General features: G+C 40.4%; 1 protein-coding gene across 1 annotated transcript in view; it reads left to right on the plus strand.

The window, feature by feature from the left end:
• The first annotated feature begins 5,181 nt into the window (after window positions 1-5,181).
• The window catches only part of LOC133571271 (protein NDRG3-like), a 68,293-nt gene continuing 53,653 nt past the window's right edge, over window positions 5,182-19,821 (plus strand). Inside the window, exon 1 of the mRNA XM_061924220.1 lies at window positions 5,182-5,343. The gene's annotated coding sequence lies outside the window, so the exon portion shown is untranslated. The remainder of the gene's footprint in view (window positions 5,344-19,821) is intronic.

Here is a 19,821-nt window from a genome sequence, read left to right on the forward strand (position 1 = left end):
TCAACATCAAATATCTTGTCTCTGTAGTGCATTCAATTGAATATGGGTTGAAAAGGATTTGCAAATCATTGTATTCCGTTTATATTTACGTCTAACACAATTTCCCAACTCATATGGAAACGGGGTTTGTACATCCGTACATGACATGACAATGAAGAATAGCAACAACTTAAATAGCCTTGCTTGCTAACACAAAGCAGGTGCGGGGAATAGCGCTCAAAGGAAGACATGAAACTGCTACAGGAAAACACCAAAATAACAGCACAAAACAAGAACTAAAGCACTACACACTGGAAAACACCAACAAACTCAAAATAAGGGGCGAGGAGGACCTGGTGGAGTTTCATTTTTTTAACGTTTTCTGCTGGTGGGTTGCCTCCGGATTTTTAAATTTAAAAAAAAAGTGCCTTGCCTCAAAAAAGGTTGAAAAACACTGCCCTAAAGGGAAACCTTTTTAAATGATGTCAATCATTTAAAAAGGTTTAATCATTAATTGTGCTGTGATTCTGTATGGTATCCATTATTAGTTAAAACTAATATATTTATCCAAAAACAAAATCTGGTTTAGTGTTCCTTAGGATGACATTTTCATACAGCATGATTTTAAAACATTATTACCTTAAAGTATGATTCATAATTAAGAATTTTCCATAGTTGGAGTTGCTAACAACTTCATTACTGCTAAATAGCAGTTTTCAGTAATGTCACAGAAGATGCAGGATTTGCTTTAACATTTAAGTGGTGAAACTTCCTATAAGAGGACAGCTGTAGTGCTGTATTCTGACCATTATGTCATATTTATTTTAACTTTTTTTTTCTTCTTAAATGGTCCTCAGTAGCTAGGCAGTGGCCTTTTTGCCTACTTTTCTTTATGCCTCCACAACCTGTAGAAAGGGTGGTCCCTACAAGTGATGATCAACAACTTGGTCCCCATTCCAAATGATAGTGTGTGTGTGTGTGTGTGTGTGTGTGTGTGTGTGTGTGTGTGTGTGTGTGTGTGTGTGTGTGTGTGTGTGTTCTGGCAATGCTTACTTAATGGGGACATCGCTCTGTTTACACAGTCACCTTTAGGGGACCTCTGACGGTATGGGGACAAAAAAACAGGTCCCCTAAAGCAGTATTTTTCAACCACTGTGTGCCGTGAGATACAGTCTGGTGTGCCGTGGGAGATCATCTAGTTTCACCTATTTGGGTTAAAAATATTTTTTGCAAACCAGTAATTATAGTCTGCAAATGATGTGTTGTTGTTGAGTGTCGGTGCTGTCGAGAGCTCGGCAGAGTAACCGTGTAATACTCTTCCATATCAGTAGGTGGCAGCCGGTAGCTAATTGCTTTGTAGATGTCGGGAGGCAGCGTGCAGGTAAAAAGGTATCTAATGCTTAAACCAAAAATAAACAAAAGGTCCCTAAGAAAAGGCATTGAAGCTTAGGGAAGGCTATGCAGAACGAAACTAAAACGGAACTGGGTATAAAGTAAACAAAAACAGAATGCTGGACAACAGCAAAGACTTACTGTGGAGCAAAGACGGCGTCCACAAAGTACATCCGAACATGACATGACAATCGACAATGTCCCCACAAAGAAGGATAAAAACAACTGAAATATTCTTGATTGCTAAAACAAAGCAGGTGTGGGGAATAGCGGTCAAGGAAGACATGAAACTGCTATAGGAAAATACCAAAAAAAGAGAAAAAGCCACCAAATTAGGAGCGCAAGACAAGAACTAAAACACTACACACAGGAAAACAGCAAAAAACTCAAAATAAGTGATGTGACAGGTAGTGACAGTACACCTACTTTGAGACAAGAGCAACATTGATGCATGCTTGGTTATGGTTTAAAGTCATACCCAACAATTGACTTTAAACCTTTTACTGTCAACTGTGTTTCGTTTTTTAAAGGGGAACATTATCACAATTTCAGAAGGGTTAAAACCATTAAAAATCAGTTCCCAGTTGCTTATTTTATTTTTCGAAGTTTTTTTCAAAATGTTACCCATCACGCAATATCCCTAAAAAAAGCTTCAAAGTGCCTGATTTTAACCACCCGTCCATTTTCCTGTGACGTCACATAGTGAAGCCAACACAAACAAACATGGCGGATAGAACAGCAAGTTTATAGCGACATTAGCTCGGATTCAGACTCGGATTTCAGCGGCTTAAGCGATTCAACAGACTACGCATGTATTGAAACGGATGGTTGTAGTGTAGAGAAAGGTAGCGAAAACTAAATTGAAGAAGAAACTGAAGCTATTGAGCCATATCGGTTTGAACCGTATGCAAGCGAAAACGACACGACAGCCAGCGACACGGGAGAAAGCGAGGACGAATTTGCCGATCGCCTTCTAACCAACGATTGGTATGTGTTTGTTTGGCATTAAAGGAAACTAACAACTATGAACTAGGTTTACAGTATATGAAATACATTTGGCAACAACATGCACTTTGAGAGTGCAGACAGCCCAGTTTTCATCAATTAATATATTCTGTAGACATACCCTCATCCGCTCTCTTTTCCTGGGGGTCTGGCGGCAGATTTCTTTGACTTTATCGTTGGAAATGCATCTGCTTTGAGTGTCGCAGGATATCCACACATTCTTGCCATCTCTGTCGTAGCATAGCTTTCGTGGGTAAAGTGTGCGGAACAAACGTCCAATTTCTTGCCACTTTCGCATCTTTGGGCCACTGGTGCAACTTGAATCCGTCCCTGTTCGTGTTGTTACACCCTCCGACAACACACCGACGAGGCATGATGTCTCCAAGGTACGGAAAACAGTCGAAAAAACGGAAAATAACAGAGCTGATTTGACTCGGTGTTTGAGAAAATGGCGGATTGCTTCCCGATGTGACGTCACGTTGTGACGTCATCGCTCCAAGAGCGAATAATAGAAAGGCGTTTAATTCGCCAAAATTCACCCATTTAGATATATATATATATGGTCTTTTTTCTGCAACATCAAGGTATATATTGACGCTTACATAGGTCTGGTGATAATGTTCCCCTTTAATGATTCCTGCTGGTGGTGTGCCTCCGAATTTTTTCAACGCAAAAAACGTGCCTTGGCTCAAAAACGGTTGAAAAACACCACCCTAAAGGGAAACTTTTCAAATGATAGTCAGATCCATTCTGAAGATGCCTAAGTGGTTTTTAAGCTTTGACCCATAAAACATGTCTACCCCAGGGCAGCTGTGGCTACAAATGTAGCTTACCACCACCAGGTGTGAATGAATGATGGGTTCCCACTTCTCTGTGAGCGCTTTGAGTATCTAATAATAGAAAAGCGCGATATAAAATCTAATCCATTTATTATTATTATTAACCCTAACCCTAACAGGTACAAATTTGTGTGAATTATGCAAAATTATTTAAATATGGTCCCCATGAACCATATTAACTCCTTTTCCCCAGGGTCCCCAGTAAGAATGATCAGCACATTACGTCATCAATCCAGAGATTTAAAAATGTGTATGAGCTAACTGGGCAGTGGTCATTTTACCTACTTTTTTTTATGCCTCCACAACCTGTAGAAAGGGTGGTCCCCACAAGTGATGATCAACAACTTGGTCCCCATTCCAAATGATAACCAGTGTGTGTGTGTGTGTGTGTGTGTGTGTGTGTGAGAATGAGAGAGGGCGCACCAGCCAGACCGTATTTTCACAAAGTGGCGGGGTGGTGTTTGTTTACTCAACTGCAGCAAGTGTCAGGCGTTGGTTTGAGATGACATCTTGTACTCACAAGGTCCTGGGTTATTTTGTCAATAAATGATAATTTTGCTGACCTCAGCGATGGACGAGTTCAGGGGTGTCCACATTTGAACGGGCCACAACAGAAAAATGTTAGCGTTCTAATATTAGCATGATAGCCGTTATTTATTTATTTATTTATTTTTCAAATTTAGCGTCAAATATTCTTTTACTTGACGAATGCTACCTGGTAGCATTCTATGCGAGTAGGCTAGCCTTTAGGATTTACACAAGAGTCATAATCTGGTCCTCGATGTATGCTAACTAGAGATGTCGATATTATCGGCCGATAAATGCTTTAAAATGTAATATCGGAAATTATCGGTATTGTTTTTTTTATTATCGGTATCGGGTTTTTTTGGTGGTTTTTTTTATTTTTTATTTTTTTTATTAAATCAACATAAAAAACACAAGATACACTTACAATTAGTGCACCAACCCAAAAAACCTCCCTCCCCGTGCTAATTGCTTTGTAGATGTCGGAAACAGCGGGAGGCAGCGTGCAGGTAAAATTGTGTCTAATGCTTAAACCAAAAATAAACAAAAGGTGAGTGCCCCTAAGAAAATGCATAGAAGCTTAGGGAAGGCTATGCAGAACGAAACTAAAACTGAACTGGCTACAAAGTAAATAAAAACAGAATGCTGGACGACAGCAAAGACTGTGGAACAAAGATGGCTTCCACAATGTACATCCGAACATGACATGACAATCAACAATGTCCCCACAAAGAAGGATAAAAACAACTGAAATATTCTTGAATGCAAAAACAAAGTAGATGCGGGAAATATCGCTCAAAGGAAGACATGAAACTGCTACAGGAAAATACAGAAAAAAGAGAAAAAGCCACCAAAATAGGAGCGCAAGACAATAAGAAGTAAAACACTACACACAGGAAAACAGCAAAAAACTCAGAATAAGTCACGATGTGATGTGACAGGTGACAGTACACCTACTTTGAGATAAGAGCTATAGTGATGCATGCTTGGTTATGGTTTATAGTCATATCCAACGATTGCGACAACAACTTTTTACTGTCAACTGAGTTTCGTTTTTTTATGATTTCTACTGGTGGTGTGTGGGTTTTTTTCAACGCAAAAAATGTGCCTTGGCTCAAAAAAGGTTGAAAAACACTGTGTTGGAGGATGTGAGTGTGTCTTTTTTTCCGTTTTCAGCTGGACAAGCAAGGAAGACGGATGGAATGTCAGTCACAAAAAAGTGCGAATAAGTTGACAAAAGCGGAAGACAAATGTAAAAAATTTTTTATAAATATAAAATGAATAATATAAAACACTGACTTTATTTGAAGAAATAGTACAGAACTTATAAGTGTTTTTCTTTTTCTTATATAAATTGCTGCAGCGTGAGGCCCCGCCCACCTCACGCACGAGCACTTGTTTACGTTGCCTTAGCCCCGCCCCTCGCTGCCAACTAAAGCGGGAGCCCGGCGCGAGCACTTCAGTCCACTCGACGTCCTCTCGGCGGCAACAAGGTCCTCCGGAGAGCCCGCAGCGGACTGCTCTCCCTCCGGTCCAACGAACGGCTCCCAGTCGGTTCTCCTCCTCCCGCCGCCCTCTCTTTTGGTACGAGACGGACTTTACGGTGAGTCTTTCAGGGGAAACGTAGCCGTTAGTTAGTTAGCTAGCTAGCTAACGAGGGGGGCTGACTAGTGGTCACGTGGTCGCGCGTTACCCACGCATCGGTGTTGTGTCTCTACGTACACGTGTACGTGTGCGCGCGCGCGACGGCTCCCATGGCAACGGTTGCTAGGCAGCAGGTGCCCGTCCGCAGCTAACATTAGCATGCGCGCGCCACAGCGCTCATGTTAACGATGACATACGCTCAGGCCACTTCATTAGGTACACCATCGCTCTGCCTCGAAAGCATCATTCATTCTAATAACTAGGGATGTCCGATAATGGCTTTTTCCGCCGATATTCCGATATTGTCCAACTCTTAATTACCGATACCGATATCAACCGATAACGATATCAACTGATACCGATATATACGGTTGTGGAATTAACACATTATTATGCCTAATTTGGACAACCAGGTATGGTGAAGATAAGGTCCTTTTTAAAAAAATTAGTAAAATAAGATAAATAAATTAAAAACATTTTCTTGAATAAAAAATAATACAGTTACATAGAATAGTAATTAATGAAAATGAGTAAAATTAACTGTTAAAGGTTAGTGCTATTAGTGGACCAGCAGCACGCACAATCATGTGTGCTTACGGACTGTATCCCTTGCAGACTGCATTGATATATATTGATATATAATGGAGGAACCAGAATATTAATAACAGAAAGAAACAACCCTTTTGTGTGAATGAGTGTAAATGGGGGAGAGAGGTTTTTTTGGGTTGGTGCATTAATTGTAAGTGTATCTTGTGTTTTTTATGTTGATTTAATAAAAAAAACAACCAAAAAACCCATACCGATAATTAAAAAAACGATACCGATAATTTCCGATATTATCGGACATCTCTAGTACTAACCGATGACTTTATTTACAGGGTGGCAATAATAATATTTGCTGGTTATGTAGGTTTTCCCCTCACAAACGTGTATCATGCATTACAGTATGTGGGAGTCAAATATTTTGATACTTGATGAATACTATCTGTTAGCATGCTACACTAGTAGGCTAGCCTTTAGGTCAGGGGTCACAAACTCAATTTACCTGGGGGCCACTGGATGCAGAAACTGGGTGTGGCTGGGCCGCAAGAAAAGATTTCTTAAAAAAAATCTAATGGGGGGGGGTTTGGTGGTAGCGGGGGGTGTATATTGTAGCCCGGAAGAGTTAGGGCTGCATGGGATTCTTGGTATTTGTTCTGTTGTGTTACGGTGTGCATTTTCTCCCGAAATGTGTTTGTCATTCTTTTTTGGTGTGGGTTCACAGTGTGGCACACATTTGTAACAGTGTTAAACTTGTTTATACGGCCACCCACAGTGTGACCTGTGTGGCTGTTGATCAAGTATGTCTTGCAGTCGTTTACGTGTGTGTACAGAAGCCTAATACAACATATGACTGGGCTGGCAAGCTGTTTGTACAGGTTGTAGAGGGCGCTAAAGGCAGTGCCATCACGGCATGCCCTTAATATTGTTGTTTGGGTGAAAATCGGCAGACATTCAATGGTTGCCCTGAAATTCGTGAGTCTCCCGGAAAAATCGGGAGGGTTGCAAGTATGACGCTGTCAAGCGCCATTCATATAAAACTCGCGGGCCGCACTAACATAAAAGTTTCATATTAATGTGCGGGCTGCAAAATAACGTTTCGCGGGCCGCGTGTCTGAGACCCCTGCTTTAGGTATACACAAAGAGTCATAATCAGGTCCTTGATGCATGCTAACATTATCATGCAACATTTTTACGTATATTTTACTATTAACATATTTTGCTAGGTGACACCTTAGTCAGTCTTTTTGTATCCTAATGCAAGCTTTACACCTCAGCGTCAAATATTTTATTACTTGACCAATATGTGTGTCCAGGCAACTTCAACCCTAAACTAACACCCTCCCTTCCACATCCTACCTCCCCGGTTTGTAAATAATCAAATGTAAATACTAGGGCTGCAACTAACGATTAATTTGATAATCGATTAATCTGTCGATTATTACTTCGATTAATCGATTAATAATCGGATAAAAGAGACAAACTACATTTCTATCCTTTCCAGTATTTTATTGAGAAAAAAAAAACAGCATACTGGCACCATGTTCTGGACATTGGGGATGCAGCATACAGCAATAATAACACAGAAATGTAACTCATCAGATCAGAACTGGATCAGATATTGTACACGTTTCTGTTGTGAATAATAAAGGATTCATTTTAGGCTGCCTCTGAATAATAGCATGAAATATTCCAGCACCTTCATAACGTTTAGTTATACTAAAGCGTCACTCAAATCTAAATATATTTATATAGCTTTATCGGGCCGGCTACATTGATCCATTATGAAACCAACCTGAGATATTTCTGTCCGTTACGTTTATTTCCAAATTGGTAACAGTGCGTTTTCTCTCTCAAAACGGAGTCACATTATCAGCCCCGCGTTGCAACAAAGGCATAACGTTAACGTTACTCACAAAAAAGCTGAGCTCATGAATGCCTGTTGCCACTATGGACTTAAAAAGTTACGTACAGTGAGTTCTTCCCTTCATCCATGCCTCCAACATGTTTCCTTTTCAGGTGCTCCTGAAGCAATGTTGTACTTCCGCGCCATTTTGCGGGAAACGCTCTTCTTTGAAGTCTTTAAAGTGAAGTGTTCCCTAACTTTTAACGACTTAGGTCGTACACTTTTCTCCATTGAAGCAATAACCTCAAGATGTTTTTCCGCTAAAATATCCGTACTGTGTTCCTGCGCCATTTTTCGAATGTTTCCAGCAAAGCAGACGGCGTCGTCACGTGAGCTGCACATGACCACATCATTGGCTAGCTTACCTCCACCTCATGAGATGTAGCCTCAGCGCCTCCCTGGCACTGTTTTGTACTGTTATTGTACTTATTTTGAGTATTGTTTCTCAGCTGTTTGTAAAAGTTGCAGTTTAAAAATAAAGGTTTATAAAAAAAATAAATAAAAAAAATTGCCTCTGCGCATGCGCATAGCATAGTTTCAACGAATCGATGACTAAATTAATCGCCAACTATTTTTATAATCGATTTTAATCGATTAGTTGTTGCAGCCCTAGTAAATACCGTATATTACCAAATAGTAGCCCGGGCGTTTATTTCACAAAATGGGGTCGGACCCCGGGCGGCTATTAAGACATGGGCGGTTATTTGCACAAGGCTTTTATTTATTTTTGCACCAGCCTGCACCAGGCCATTATTTGGTTACAATGGTTACTGTCCAGTATTTTTTTTTTCATACAAAAAACTTTAAAAGTAAAAGCTATTGTAAATATACAAACAAAAAAAACAAGAGATCAACATGAGGTAGGCTATCAAAAGACAAGAGATCAACAAGGCCTCACTCAACATGGCAGTAGTGCAACAATTGTCAAATAGAACAGTGGTCCCCAACCACCGGACCGATTGGTACCGGGCCGCACAAGAAATTAAAATAAATAAATAAATACATTTAAAAAAATGTATATATTTTTTATTTTTTATTAAATCAACGTAAAAAACACAATATATACATTATATATCAATATAGATCAATACAGTCTGCAGGGATACAGTCCGTAAGTACACATGATTGTATTTCTTTATGAATAAAAAATAAAATAAATAAATAAATTACCCGCCCCCCCAGTCCGTGGGACACATTTTCAAGCGTTGACCGGTCCTCAGCTACAAAAAGGTTGGGGACCACTGAAATAGAATACCAATACTAAAAATAAATAAACTTTTTAGATAAAGCAGCCTACGGGGAAAAATACAATTATGGTACTAAGTACTCAAGTATAAAACACACCATTAAAACAGAACAATAATACTGTCACTTAAATAAAATAAAGGCTACAGTACTCCAAGTTTTAAATAAAGCAGCATACGTGATGTACCCACTGACATAAATTAGCATCAAGCTCGTCGCTCACTTTCTTCCTACATCCCAGGGGTCGGCAACCCGCGGCTCTCGAGCCGCATGCGGCTCTTTAGCGCCGCCCTAGTGGCTCTCTGGAGCTTTTTAAAAAATGTATGAAAAATAAGGGGAAAAAATATAATTTTTGTTTTAATATGGTTTCTGTTGGAGGACAAACATGACACAAACCTCCCTAATTGTTATAAAGCACACTGTTTATATTAAACGTGCTTCACTGATTCGAGTATTTGGTGAGCGCCGCTTTGTCCTACTAATTTTGGCGGTCCTTGAACTCACCGTAGTTTGTTTACATGTATAACTTTCTCCGACTTTCTAGGACGTGTTTTATGCCACTTATTTTTCTGCCTCATTTTGTACACCAAACTTTTAATGTTGTGCGTGAATGCACAAAGTTTTGTTGATGTTATTGACTTGTGTGGAGTGCTAATCGGACATATTTGGTCAGTGCATGACTGCAGGCTAATCGATGCTAACATGCTATTTAGGCTAGCTATATGTACATATTGCATCATTATGCCTCATTTGTAGGTATAGATGAGGTCATTTAGTTTCCTTTAAGTCCTCTTAATTCAATTTATATCTCATGATACACTATCTGTATGTAATATGGCTTTTAATTGTTTGCGGCTCCAGACAGATTTGTTTTTGTATTTTTGGTCCAATATGGCTCTTTCAACATTTTGGGTTGCCGACTCCTGCTACACCCACCAGATAAGCGAGCCCGTTTTCCATCGATTGCCGACTGAGATAGTAGTTATCCCTTTTTTTGTTTCCATTCTCGTACACGTTTTGGGTCAACGTTAAACTGCCTGGCCGCTGCCAAACCAGAATTCTGCTCCGCATACTTCACAACCGCTAGCTTGAACTTTAAGTCAAACTTTCTGTTCTTCTTCCCCCTTAAAGTATTCCCGTCCTTCACTTGTGGTGTACCGGTATCCTGTTCATTCAACTCACTTCTACTGTTGCTTGCCATGTTCCGGTGACCCATTGCAATATGTTGATTACCCAGAATCCCCACGTAACGTCTGCTGTTACCGTAATTACCAGAATTACTGCACCTTTGCTTTTCCTTTTAGATTATAAATTGGGCTTAATGAAATCATCCATCCATCCATTTTCTACCGCTTATTCCCTTCGGGGTCGAGGGGGGCGCTGGAGGCTATCTCAGCTACAATCGGGCGGAAGGTGGGGTACACCCTGGACAAGTCGCCACTTCATCGCAGGGCCAACACAGACAGACAGACAACATTCACACTCACATCAATCAATATGATTTTAATCTAAATTATGCAAATACTAATTACTAGGGGTGTGGGAAAAAATCAATTCGAATCGCGATTGTCACATTGTGCAATTCAGAATCGATTCTCATTTTTAAAAAATCGATTAATAATTAATCAATCCAACAAAACAATACACAGCAATACCATAACAATGCAATCCGATTCCAAAACCAAACCCGACCCAGCAACACTCAGAACTGCAAAAAACAGAGCAATTGAGAGGAGACACAAACACGACACAGAACAAACCAAAAGTAGTGAAACAAAAATGAATATTATCAACAGTATCAATATTAGTTACAGTTTCAACATAGCAGTGATTAAAAATCCCTCATTGACATTATCATTAGATAAATAAAAGAACAATAGTGTCACAGTGGCTTACACTTGCATCGCATCTCATAAGCTTGACAACACACTGTGTCCAATATTTTCACAAAGATAAAATAAGTCATATGTTTGGTTCATTTAATAGTTAAAACAAATTTATATTGTTGCAATCAGTTGATAAAACATTGTCCTTTACAATTATAAAAGCTTTTTACAAAAATCTACTACTCTGCTTGCATGTCAGCAGACTGGGGTAGATCCTGCTGACATCCTATGTATTGAATGAATAGAGAAAAAATTGTTTTTGAATCGAGAATCGTGTTGAATTAAAAAAAAAAAAATCGATTTTGAATCTAATCGTGACCCCAAGAATCGATATTGAATCGAATCGTGGGACACCCAACGATTCACAGCCCTACCAATTACTACTCACTGCAGACTTCATGACAGCCAACAGACAAAATAAACACATCACTTACTGTACAATGTCTGCTGTCATTAGGATGCAGACTGCTGGGATGTCCATATATTCCCATCCATCCATCCATCTTCTTCCGCTTATCGTAGGTCAGGTCGCGGTGGCAGCAGCCTAAGCAGGGAAGCCCAGACTTTCCTCTCCCCAGCCACTTCGTCCAGCTCTTCCCGGGGGATCCCGAGGCGTTCCCAGGCCAGCCGGGAGACATAGTCTTCCCAACGTGTCCTGGGTCTTCCCCGTGGCCTCCTACCCTAAACACCTCCCTAGGGAGGCGTTCGGGTGGCATCCTGACCAGATGCCCAAACCACCTCATCTGGCTCCTCTCGATGTGGAGGAGCAGCGGCTTTACTTTGAGCTCCTCCCGGATGACAGAACTTCTCACCCTATCTCTAAGGGAGAGCCCCGCCACGCGGCGGAGGAAACTCATTTTGGCCGCCTGTACCCGTGATCTTGTCCTTTCGGTCATAACCCAAAGCTCATGACCATAGGTGAGGATGGGAAAGTAGATCGACCGGTAAATTGAGAGCTTTCCCTTCCGGCTCAGCTCCTTCTTCACCACAACGGATCGATACAGCTTCTGCATTACTGAAGACGCCGCACCGATCCGCCTGTCGATCTCACGATCCACTTTTCCCTCACTCGTGGTACAAGACTCCGAGGTACTTGAACTCCTCCACTTGGGGCAGGGTCTCCTCCCATATATTCCCATTTAGGTGAAAAAAGCCTCATAATCCTTGCAAAGGGGCGGGGCAACCATCGCTTTTCGTGTCGTTCTTGCCAGTTCCAGGTCCTAAATGGCTGTCAAAGTGTACCAACTTATCGGAATACCTACTCAGGACTTCTTTTGTTCAGGTGAGATGTAGGGCTGGGCGATATGGCCCTTTATTAATATCTCAATATTTTTAGGCCATGTCACGATACACAAAATATATCTGGATATTTTGCCTTAGCCTGGAATGAACACTTGATGCATATAATCACAGCAGTATGATGATTCTATGTGTCTACATTAAAACATTATTGTTCATACTGCATTAATATATGCTACTTTTAAACTTTCATGCAGAGAGGGAAATCACAACTAAGTCAATTGATCAAAAGTGTATTTATTAAACAGTTATTAAGCAGTGGCACAAACATTCATGTCATTTCGAAAACAGAAAGTGCAAGATTGTCAGAGACATTTTAAAACAAGCTATTAGTGCACTTTTGTGCATGATGTCACTAAGATGACATATCAAAACAACACTAAATTAAAGTGCACTTTTTGTACAGAACGCCACTACAATAGTTGAAAACAAATAAAGTGCACTTTTGTGCATGATGTCACACAAGATAGTTCAATAACTGCCAAATACAAATGAGCTGCATAATAGGAAATTAAATAGTGTATATCCTTCACTATGTGGTAGGTTTCTGCGGACGTTATCTCCTTCTGTTGTTGACTATTTTTTTCATACGGTGTTGATGTGGAAATGGGTGCTTTGGCATTTTGTTGGTGTGGCACCGAACGGAGATGTTGACATGCGGAGTTTCAAGCACTCTTCATTCTCTAGTGGGTGACTTTTCAAATGATGCTACACCATACTTGCCAACCTTGAGACCTCCGAATTCGGGAGATGGGGGGTTTGAAGTGGGCGCAGGGTTGGGGGGCGGGGTTTGGTGATACCGGGGGGTGTATATTGTAGCGTCCCGGAAGAGTTAGTGCTGCAAGGGATTCTGGGTATTTGTTCTGTTGTGTTACGGTGCGGATGTTCATCCGAAATGTGTTTGTCATTCTTGTTTGGTGTGGGTTCACAGTGTGGCGCATATTTGTAACAGTGTTAAAGTTGTTTATACGGCCACCCTCAGTGTGACCTGTACGGTCAAGTATGCATTGCATTCACTTGTGTGTGCGTGTAAAAGCCGCATACATTACGTGACTGGGCCAGCACGCTGTTTGTATGGAGGAAAAGCGGACGTGACGCCCCCAATATTGTTGTCCGGGTGAAAATCGGGAGAAATTCGGGAGAATGGTTGCCCCGGGAGATTTTCGGGAGGGGCACTGAAATTCGGGAGTCTCCCGGGAAAATCGGGGGGGTTGGCAAGTATGTGCTACACATTAGCAGTAATGCTACTTTTTGTAGCAACGCTTTTGCCGCATACTTGACATATTACGGTTGTCTGTTTAACATCTTCCCGCTTGAAGCCAAACCACCGCCAGACGATGGACCCCCTGCTGTTTTTCTTGGGAATTAATTATTCTTCCTCCATTTGTTACCAGATTCGCACCTTCTTTCTCTCGTATTACCACTCGCACCGCACCGCTAGCACAACAGCTGACGTTACCCGTTCCGCTACCTCTCTGCTCCGCGAGGGCGTGTTACGTTGCACGTGCGACAGTATGTGACGTATGTAAGAAGGTGCGCTTGTTTTATGTCTTTGTGAGAAAGTCATTTTCTATATCGCACAGAGACAAACCCGCGATATATCGAGTATATTCGATATATTGAGTATATTCGATATATCGCCCAGCCCTAGTGAGATGCATGATTTATGATCTAGAATAGATTTACAAGGAGTAGGGAAGCGAGGAAGCAGCAGACCTCATAGGGACACACTGTAGGGATTACGTTGCCACTATAAATAGTTGGTATGAGGTGACGCTTATAATAACAATATCACTAATACTTGTTAATATTCAAATCACCAAATGTAAATGTTGGCGCTTTTTGGATGGTTATTTATCAGATTTTATGGGCGGAATAGAGGACCTCTCACTGGCTCTGCTGTGAGCGGACTTCTTTTTATGTTTATTTAATATTTAGAATGTATTCAAAAATTAAAATCCATCCGCCGTCATGTCTTTCATAAAGATTGTGAACGACAGGCAGTGCAGTTCCCCTTTAAAGGGCCGGTGTGCTTCACCAACACATAACTGGTCTGTGGGGGATCAAATACAAATAAAAAAAACATGTTTGCATTTAAGAAGAAAAAAAATCATACAAGAGGTGTAACGGTACACAAAAATTTCGGTTCGGTACGTACCTCGGTTTAGAGGTCACGGTTCAGTTAATTTTAGGTACAGTAAGAAAACAACAAAATAAATTTTTTTGGTTATTTATTTACCAAATTTATAAACAATGGCTTTATCCTTTTAACATTGGGAACACTGTAATAATTCTGCCCACGTTAATCAACATTAAACTGCCTCAAATTGTTGCTCAGATTTAATACAATGACAAAACTTTTCTTCTACATATAAAAAGTGCAACATTAAACAGTTTCAAGTCAACTCATCATGCTTAATTTATTACAGCATTTGGGAAGCCTGTAGTGGATTTTTCTTATGTAAATGTTATATTTTTATCAACATGTGATAGCAGGGACCCTGCCATTCAAAACTAGGCTGCTCCATTACTAATGATTAATGTAACTATAGCTGAAAAAATAGTACAATAGCAACAGGAGAGACTATTCATCCCTGAACACCATGGAGTTCATGTAGGCTTAATGATGCAGTTACATTATTATATCAACTATTAGAGACAGAAACTTTTCATTTAACATAATGTCCTTGTTTGCTGCTTCAACACAGCTCAATCAACACAGAAAAAGGTAAAGTAAAATAACAGACAGGGCTTTGCTGTCCGTAACACGCGCACACACACACCGCAAAATGAGCTAACGTTACGCTAAAAGCGAATTAGCCTTCACCTCGAGCCAGGACTGCGAGCGAGCTGAGCTGCCTTTTATATTTCTAGAAGGTCAACGGGCTCATAGTGATGTTACTAGTAGTTGACTGGGAGGTGTTTATTATCATTTGGGGAGAGTCCGCTGCCTGATGCTTACCTGCTAAACACTAAGCACTGACTACATGCGCTCTGAATACGCACTGCTGATTGGCTGTTACCTCTCTGTTTGTAACCAATCAGATGGTTGTGTGGGTGGGACAATGCTGGGTGCTGTGTAGAGTACTGACAGAGACAGAGGCAGAAGGAAGCGGAGGCGGCTACTTAATATGTTCGTGTGGAAACTCGTTCGGTACACCTCCGAACCGAACCGAAACCCCCGTACCGAAACGGTTCAATACAAATACACGTACCGTTACACCCCTAAAATAAATGTTTGATGTTGCAAGATGTAAACGTAACAAACCAGCACGTGCTCCAAGGCTGTGATTTTTTTTTTTTTAGGTTTTATATAACAGCTGCTGTCATGTCTTTATTGTCATAGTTTTTTTCCCCCCCTGCTTTTAAAAAAGATCCTATATGCACTTTGATGTCTGTGTTAGAAATTTAATTATGAGTAGTCCAGCAGTTTCTCACTTGGGAGATACATCAAGTGTATGATGGCCATGGTATGTTGTTCACATGAACCCAGTCTTCCATTGAATGCAAATGTGTGTGTGTGTTGTTGTATTTCTAGCCTTCTTGAGACATGAAGAAGGAAAAGTATCTTCCATATGAGGAGGTGTGAACAAGTGATGACATAAATCATGGTCCCAATAACATTGCATCTAATAGAGAATGTCTCATTTGCGCCCCTGGTGGTGACATCTATCAAAATGAGGGTGGTCCCAAAAAGGAGGGCTTTTTCACATTGACTGTGTCTGGTCAATGTATGACATAACAAGTGGGTGTTAAAATTTGAAGTGCTCCCCCTCTGGTCAACATATGAAATAACAAGTGTGTGTAAGAAATTTAAGTTCTCCCTCTCTGGCCAACATATGTAATAAGTGTATGTAAGAAATTTAAATGTGCCGCCTTTTAGTCAAAATTTATAAAATATATAAATAAATATGTATATAGGGACATACTGTAATAACTTGAAGTCAATAATGAAGATTAAAAACCCTTTTTATATTTACATAGTTTGTATATATTGTTAATGTTGTAAAAACAAATATTTTTTATATTTGCACAGTATGTATTTATTGTTAATGTTATAAATACAAATCTTTATATATCTAGAAAGGGTGGTCCTAAAGAGGTAGGCATTTTTCTCAGGTCTCAAGAAGGCAACAATTACAAGTGTGTGTGTGTGTGTGTGGGTGTGTGTGTGTGTGTGTGTGTGTGTGTTTCCCACACATTCATTTATTTGTGGCGGCCCGCCACGAAAGAATTACGTCCGCCACAAATGGATTTTTCGGCTTTTGACTCGCTCGACCGCTCATAAAAGCAATGGGACTGTGAATGTTGCTTGTAGTTACACCTCCGGTGCAGTAGGTGGCGGTAGCCTACTATGCATTGTAACTCCGCCAAAGGCACTTAATTCACCTGGTGGGCCAGAAGAAGAAGAAGAAGAGGGACAGACGGACGGACGGGATCAAAATACTCGCCGGCTACTTTTCATAATGATGGCGCTTCCTACGTTCCTACCTCAAACGTCCAAAAGCTGCTGAAAGCCTTGATCCAGGATGCCATGGGGGAAAAAACTTAAATGGTGCCTTTTGGCGATAGTTAGCAGCTTAGTGGCTCATAGCCGGCTAGCTAACGCTTGCTAGCGTGGTAGCATTGCTTCATTTTTACAGGTGTTATAGGTAGATAGGTTATAGCTGCATCGCTCGCGGCTCGTCATATATTTAACGTTAATCCGTGATTTCACCGAGTGTTTCACTGACGGTGAGCAGCCTGACGCTGCTTCATTAACACCGCCGCTGTTTGACTCGGAGTCCGGGGAAGACGCACGTAATAACAGTCACCTGTTTTCATACCGACGAGCTAACGTGTCCAGGTTATAACCCTGTTGTCAATAAACACACATGGACTGAAGCTAAATTGTCCACTGTCCACTGCAGCATGTGAATGCAATGAAAAGAATAAAATCTGAGCCAACCAGCTGTTAAAATGTTGTCCAGGTTAATGTTTTGGCCATTAAAGGCCCTTCATTTCAAGATTTCAACTGTGATCGGGCTTTAAACAGGTGGCTGACCTGTTCAGATGAGTGTAACTGCTACTGGTCAAATAATGTGAAATAGCATTTAATTTTACATGTATGCAATGCCATTTAAATGTAATTATAGATAATAACAATAATAATAATAATAATAAATACTGTGTAGTGTTGTAAATAGTCAACGGGAAGAATTTTAGTAAGATATAAGCCATGAGCATTACACAGCCAGAAAAAAACAAGTAAAAATATTGGGGCAAGTAGATTTGAGAAGTCAGGCAAGTAGAAAAAAACCTTAACGTTGAACCCTGCATGTGTTGAGCTGCTGCCGCTTAAGGTTAGACGGCACTGTACATAGAGCGCTTCTGCTCGTTAGTAATAAATTCTAATGTTGGATGTTCACTCCTTCACACAGATGAGTATAGAAAAATATTTTCAACGGCCGAAAAGGGCTCGACTTGGAGAGGAGGTAGGCCTACAGTCCGGACCACAGGTGCGACCTGTTCAGCAGCAGCAGGAGGAGGAGGAGGAGGTTGACTGACTGTGGCAGGACACCTCTGCCTCTGTTTCACTTCATGTTGCTGGTAAATAATATGGTTGTAGTAGTAGGCTAAAGTTAAATTATTTAGTATTCACTAATTAAAGGGGCAGAGCTTTAAGAGACATTTTAGCTTTTATATTTTATAAGATATATATTTTTTGTAAGAACCACAATTAATACATATATTTCAGTGAATCACTAATTGTTCAAATCTATATAAATATGTACATAAAATGTTGTAATTATATTCCAACTCCGTGTTCTTCTTGGTCATCGCCGCTGCCGCCGCCACCCCCCGCCCACACCACCACAAATAGATGCCTGTCCTGTGGGAAACACTGGTGTGTGTGTGTGTGTGTGTGTGTGTGTGTGTGTGTATATTTCTAGCCTTCTTGAGACATGAAGAAGGAAAAGTATCTTCCATATGAGGAGGTGTGAACAAGTGATGACATAAATCATGGTCCCAATAACATTGCATCTAATAGAGAATGTCTCATTTGCACCCCTGGTGGTGACATCTATCAAAATGAGGGTGGTCCCAAAAAGGAGGGATTTTTCAAATTGACTGTCTGGTCAACGTATGAAATAACAAGTGGGTGTAAAAATTTTAAGTGCTTCCCTTCTGGTCAACATATGAAATAACAAGTGTGTGTAAGTAATTGAAATTAATAAAAATAAATATGTTTTTAGAGACATACTCTAATAACTTGAAGTAAAAAATTAAGATTTAAAAACCCAATTACAAACAAAAAAAAATTAAATCAATAAAAGCTTACTTTTTTTTATATCTGCATAGTATGTATATATTATTAATGTTGTAAATACACATCTTTATATATCTAGAAAGGGTGGTCCTAAAGAGGTAGGCTTTTTTCTCAGGTCTCAAGAAGGCAACAAATACAAGAATGTGTGTGTGTGTTCTTTTGGTTGTGCATCCTTAAAGAGCATCCAAGCAGCCTGTCGTTAGATATAACCACAGCAGATGGCTGAGAGTGTTCATGCGCTCGCATCACATTGCAGCTTTGTTTTGGCTTTTGGTTCACAGCCAGTTAGCCTGCAGTAAGCACACACACGCACGCACGCACACGCACACACAGTTAACCTCAATGGGCTGTAATGACAATACTGCAGATAACAATGTTGTATGTTTAAAATAGTAGTTGCCAAAGGGACTATTGAAGAGAAGTACATTTTGATACACTTTACAGTAGTCCGTGTACAGCTGGTATAGCAGTTTAGGTTTACCATCCGCTGAAGAGGAGTCCGCACCACACACCCAGTATGTCTAACAATAACTCTGGTCTGCAGTCATGCATTGTGGTGGTAGCATGCACGAGTGCTGCCGCCACGGGGGGATCTGTGGTGCAAACAGGAATGTACGGTGACAATATCAAACACATTTGTGACACCGTGCAAGACGTTTGTGCCATTATCAAGTTAATGTTACCACCATTTTATTATTATTTGTCACACCTGTGTGAATGATAATAAAACATTAAAAACAAAACAGCACCGATGCTTATTTTGATAGCACAAAGGAAGGGACAAGCGGTAGAAAAGGTATGGATGAAACATGTAGGGCAAGTTTGGAGACAGCGCCAACAAAGATTTTTACGGCGTATTAAAATATATTTATAGTTATCGAGATCGTCTCCCACTATGACGTCACCTTGGAATTAATTTTCCCCATCAATGAACCGCGACTCCCCACGTGTCGGCAGCACTCATGCAGACCGTGTTTGATCTACACAAATTTCCAGCTCCTCCCTAGTGCCAGGTGTTTGGACTAAGGCTGGGCGATATGGCCTTTTTTTAATATCTCAATATTTTTATCGCGATACACGATATATATCTCGATGTTTTGCCTTAGCCTTGAATGAACACTTGATGCATATAATCACAGCAGTATGATGATTCTATGTGTCTACATTAAAACATTCTTCTTCATACTACATTAATATATGCTACTTTTAAACTTTCATGCAGAGGGAAATCACAACTAAGTCAATTGACCA

This window comes from Nerophis lumbriciformis, linkage group LG01 (genome assembly GCF_033978685.3).
Source record: "Nerophis lumbriciformis linkage group LG01, RoL_Nlum_v2.1, whole genome shotgun sequence".
NCBI lineage: Eukaryota > Metazoa > Chordata > Actinopteri > Syngnathiformes > Syngnathidae > Nerophis > Nerophis lumbriciformis.